Source organism: Chroicocephalus ridibundus, unplaced genomic scaffold (genome assembly GCF_963924245.1).
Source record: "Chroicocephalus ridibundus unplaced genomic scaffold, bChrRid1.1 SCAFFOLD_501, whole genome shotgun sequence".
Taxonomy (NCBI): domain Eukaryota; kingdom Metazoa; phylum Chordata; class Aves; order Charadriiformes; family Laridae; genus Chroicocephalus; species Chroicocephalus ridibundus.
Window position 1 is genome coordinate 2,139 of NW_026961631.1, and position 5,362 is coordinate 7,500.

Below are 5,362 nucleotides of genomic sequence, written 5' to 3' on the forward strand. Positions count from 1 at the left end.
GCCCCCCAGGGAAGACAGGCCTGCGGGTGCCCGTCGCCACACAGCTGCCCCGCAAGTGCTCCCCGAGGAACCGCAGGCCTCTGGGTCACATCTGCCCCACAAGTGCTGTCCCAGAGCAGCCCCAGGGCTGCCCCGCAAGTGCTCCCCGAGGACCCGCAGGCCTCTGGGCCTGCCGTCTCCCCCCAGGGAAGACAGGGCTGCGGGTGCCCCTGGCCCCGCAGCTGCCCCTCCAGTGCTCCCTGAGGAACAGCGGGCCTCTGGGTCACATCTGCCCCACAAGTGCTGCCCCACAGCTGCCCCGCAAGTGCTCCCCGAGGAGCCGCAGGCCTCTGGGCATGCAGTCTGCTTCCAGGGAACTCAGGCCGGCGGGTGCCTCTGGCCCCACAGCTTCCCCAGCCGTTCCCCACGGCTGCCCCGCAAGTGCTCCCCGAGGAACAGCAGGCCTCTGGGTCACATCTGCCCCACAAGTACTGCCCCAGCCCTGCCCCACGGCTGCCCTGCAGGTGCTCCCCAGGGAATAGCGGGTCTGTGGGCCTGCCCTCTCCCCCCAGGGAAGACAGGCCTGCGGGTGCCGCTGGCACCACAGCTGCCCCACAAACGCCTCACGGCTGCCCCAGCTGTGCCCCCCGGCTACCCCGCAAGTGCTCCCCAAGGCACCCAGGCATCTGGGTCACATCTGCCCCACCCCAACGGCGCGCACACCGTGGCACTTGCACACGGCTGCACCATCTCCCCCGGCCCTTCCCATTCCCCCCTTCGCCTCTCACCCCCCCCCCAGCAGGCCTCTCCCCCAGCCCCAAAGCCCCGTCTGCCGCCGCACGCACACGTGCACACAACACCCACCCCACCCCCTCCAACGGGCCCGAACCTCTCGCGTGCGGCAGACGCAGACGCAGACAGAGCGTCTCCCCCCAAGCCCTGCCGCCGCCACCGAATTACCACCCACCCCCCCGCCACACCCCGCTGTCCCCCTTCCCCCCCCCTCCCCCGCCTCTCTTCACCACCCGGTTCACTGCGAATCCGGCCGCCCCCTCCCCACGCTGCCCTCGTGCAGGTTTGCCACCCACCCCCCCCACCCCCCCCCCGCCCGGCAAGGACGGCGGGAGACTTTAGGACCCAGCGGAGTCCCTGCCGGCTCCGTGCCCGGGCGGGTTAAGGGATTCCCGGTGGCGAGCGGGGATCTAACCCCGGCTGCCGAGTCTCTACCCTGCCGCGCCCCTGCCCGTGCCCGTGCCCCGGCGCTCCCGCCTTCCTTTCTCAGCCGCTCGCTCGCTCGCTCGCTCGCTCTCTCTGCTGCGCGCCTGCCCGCCCCTGCCGCGGCTGGAGAACCCACTGAAACCCACCCCCCCCGCCCCCAGCACACACAACGCCGCCCCCCCCCCACCTTACCGACCCAAAACCTACTCCGAAAAGAGGCACCGCGTGCCTGCCGCCCTCTCCCCGGCCCACCTCTGCGCCGTGATCCCCGCCCGCTCGCCGCCCGCTCTCGCCTGCCTCCGCACCGGCACCCCTTCCCCGCCGCTGCCGCTTGCCGGGCAGTGGTCTGCTCGCGCGCCCGCGCAGGGCGCGAAGCCGCGGACCGCCACGCCCCACCCCCACCCCCGCCCCCGACCTGATCCGGCTCAGGGTGGCGGCTCTGCCAGTGGCGCTTAAATCACGAACGAAAAAAAGTTAAAACTTACTTTTTCGCCCACCCCAACCCCTCCCCCCACCCACATACCCCCCCCCCTCGCCCGACAGCGCCCCCCCCCCCCCGCCCCCCGCCTCTCTTCACCACCCGGTTCACTGCGAATCCGGCCGCCCCCTCCCCACGCTGCCCTCGTGCAGGTTTGCCACCCACCCCCCCCACCCCCCCCCCGCCCGGCAAGGACGGCGGGAGACTTTAGGACCCAGCGGAGTCCCTGCCGGCTCCGTGCCCGGGCGGGTTAAGGGATTCCCGGTGGCGAGCGGGGATCTAACCCCGGCTGCCGAGTCTCTACCCTGCCGCGCCCCTGCCCGTGCCCGTGCCCCGGCGCTCCCGCCTTCCTTTCTCAGCCGCTCGCTCGCTCGCTCGCTCGCTCTCTCTGCTGCGCGCCTGCCCGCCCCTGCCGCGGCTGGAGAACCCACTGAAACCCACCCCCCCCGCCCCCAGCACACACAACGCCGCCCCCCCCCCACCTTACCGACCCAAAACCTACTCCGAAAAGAGGCACCGCGTGCCTGCCGCCCTCTCCCCGGCCCACCTCTGCGCCGTGATCCCCGCCCGCTCGCCGCCCGCTCTCGCCTGCCTCCGCACCGGCACCCCTTCCCCGCCGCTGCCGCTTGCCGGGCAGTGGTCTGCTCGCGCGCCCGCGCAGGGCGCGAAGCCGCGGACCGCCACGCCCCACCCCCACCCCCGCCCCCGACCTGATCCGGCTCAGGGTGGCGGCTCTGCCAGTGGCGCTTAAATCACGAACGAAAAAAAGTTAAAACTTACTTTTTCGCCCACCCCAACCCCTCCCCCCACCCACATACCCCCCCCCCTCGCCCGACAGCGCCCCCCCCCCCCCGCCCCCCGCCCCCCGCCGGGACGATCCGGGTCAGGCTGGCGGCTACGACAGTGACGCTAAAAACGTGAACGAAAAAAAAAGAGCAAAATTATTTATAACCACCCGGTGATAAATCAAAATTATTTATCACCCCCCGGCCCCCCCGCCGCCCCAGCGCCCCCCCCCCCGCCCCCCCCCGCCGCGAGAAACACCCTGCCCGCACGCACTTGTTGGAAGGCATGATCCGGGTCAGGCTGGCCGCTGTGCCGGTGACGCTTAAATCATGAACGAAAAGAAAAAAACAAAAATATCACCCCCACCCCACACCGGCTGTCGGGTCTACCCGGCTCCGGGGTCGGTGTCGCCTGTCAGGTCTACCCGGCTCCGGGGTCGGTGTCGCCTGTCAGGTCCACCCGGCTCCGGGGACCGGGTCGGCTGTCAGGTCTACCCGGCTCCGGGGACCGGGTCGGCTGTCAGGTCTACCCGGCTCCGGGGACCGGACCGGCTGTCAGGTCTACCCAGCTCCGGGGACCGGGTCGGCTGTCAGGTCTACCCGGCTCCGGGGACCGGGTGGGCTGTCAGGTCTACCTCGCTCCGGGGACCGGGTCGGCTGTCAGGTCTACCCGGCTCCGGGGACCGGGTCGGCTGTCAGGTCTACCCGGCTCCGGGGACCGGATCGGCTGTCAGGTCTACCTCGCTCCGGGGACCGGGTCGCCTGTCAGGTCTACCCGGCTCCGGGGACCGGATCGGCTGTCAGGTCTACCTCGCTCCGGGGACCGGTTCGGCTGTCAGGTCTGCCCGGCTCCGGGGACCGGGTCGGCTGTCAGGTCTACCTCGCTCCGGGGACCGGGTCGGCTGTCAGGTCTACCCGGCTCCGGGGACCGGACCGGCTGTCAGGTCTACCCGGCTCCGGGGACCGGACCGGCTGTCAGGTCTACCCGGCTCCGGGGACCGGGTCGGCTGTCAGGTCTACCTCGCTCCGGGGACCGGGTCGGCTGTCAGGTCTACCCGGCTCCGGGGACCGGGTCGGCTGTCAGGTCTACCCGGCTCCGGGGACCGGGTCGGCTGTCAGGTCTACCTCGCTCCGGGGACCGGGTCGGCTGTCAGGTCTACCCGGCTCCGGGGACCGGGTCGGCTGTCAGGTCTACCTCGCTCCGGGGACCGGGTCGGCTGTCAGGTCTACCCGGATCCGGGGACCGGGTCGGCTGTCAGGTCTACCTCGCTCCGGGGACCGGGTCGGCTGTCAGGTCTACCTCGCTCCGGGGACCGGGTCGGCTGTCAGGTCTACCCGGCTCCGGGGACCGGACCGGCTGTCAGGTCTACCCGGCTCCGGGGACCGGATCGGCTGTCAGGTCTACCTCGCTCCGGGGACCGGGTCGGCTGTCAGGTCTACCCGGCTCCGGGGACCGGATCGGCTGTCAGGTCTACCTCGCTCCGGGGACCGGTTCGGCTGTCAGGTCTACCCGGCTCCGGGGACCGGGTCGGCTGTCAGGTCTACCTCGCTCCGGGGACCGGGTCGGCTGTCAGGTCTACCCGGCTCCGGGGACCGGACCGGCTGTCAGGTCTACCCGGCTCCGGGGACCGGACCGGCTGTCAGGTCTACCCGGCTGCGGGGACCGGACCGGCTGTCAGGTCTACCTCGCTCCGGGGACCGGGTCGGCTGTCAGGTCTACCCGGCTCCGGGGACCGGACCGGCTGTCAGGTCTACCTCGCTCCGGGGACCGGGTCGGCTGTCAGGTCTACCTCGCTCCGGGGACCGGGTCGGCTGTCAGGTCTACCCGGCTCCGGGGACCGGATCGGCTGTCAGGTCTACCCGGCTCCGGGGACCGGATCGGCTGTCAGGTCTACCCGGCTCCGGGGACCGGATCGGCTGTCAGGTCTACCTCGCTCCGGGGACCGGATCGGCTGTCAGGTCTACCCGGCTCCGGCGGTACTTTGTGCCGGAGTGGCCAGGTAGACCTGGTGTCCGGAGCACGCACTTCCAGCCGCCGAAGGGGTCGCTGTTTTTCGTTACCTCCAGTTGTGTCATCGTAAGAGGCGGCGTCTTTGGCGCGCCTCCCCGGTGGGCAGTGCCAGCGCTCTTGAGGCCGTCCGGGGGTAGAGACGTGATTTTCCGTATATGGGAGGGAGTACTTACTCGGCTCCTAAGGGCTTCCAGCGCCAAGGCGCATCCTGCGGGCTGACTTCCCGCTGAAAGCAGAGGTGAGGGGCGGCACCTCTGGCTACTTTCCTGGCAGACATCCGTGCATTTACCGAACGAAATTTGTTGCTCCGGGGTAGGCGTCTCCCCGCTGGGCAGGGCGAAGAGCGGTGGCCGGCGTCGGTCACCGGCACTTTCGAATGCCGGAAGACCGGGGGGAGACAAGCCTGCCGCGGCTTTCCCCCGGTCCTCTCGTGCTCAGTCCCCAGGGAACCGTGCTCGCGAGCGGGTGGACGGCGGCAGCCTCCCGCTCCCCCCCGCATTTTGCCTGATCCACACCCGCAGCCAGCGCCCGCTGAGGCGTTCACCCAGGGGCGCGCCGCGGAGGCTCCACGCCGGACCTCTCGCAGACGTCGCCTCCTCGCTCGCACGCAGGGCCCCGCGTCTGTCTGGCCGCCCACCCCCGGGTGGCGGCTGGCGCGCGCGGCTGTCGGCTGTCCCAGGACCGTGGCCGTGGGGCCTCGGGAGCGCTCTTTGCTCCCCCTCGATTCTCTCGCTTTTCTCTATCACCGATCGTTTTGGCATACCCGGGGCGCGTCGGAGGGGCTGCGGGGCGGGCCGGCCGTCAAACGCCGGTGTTCAGGTCCCGTAGCACCCCTCCACCAGACGCGTCCCTCTCACTCGCACGCAGGGCCCCCGTGTCTGGTTGCCCACC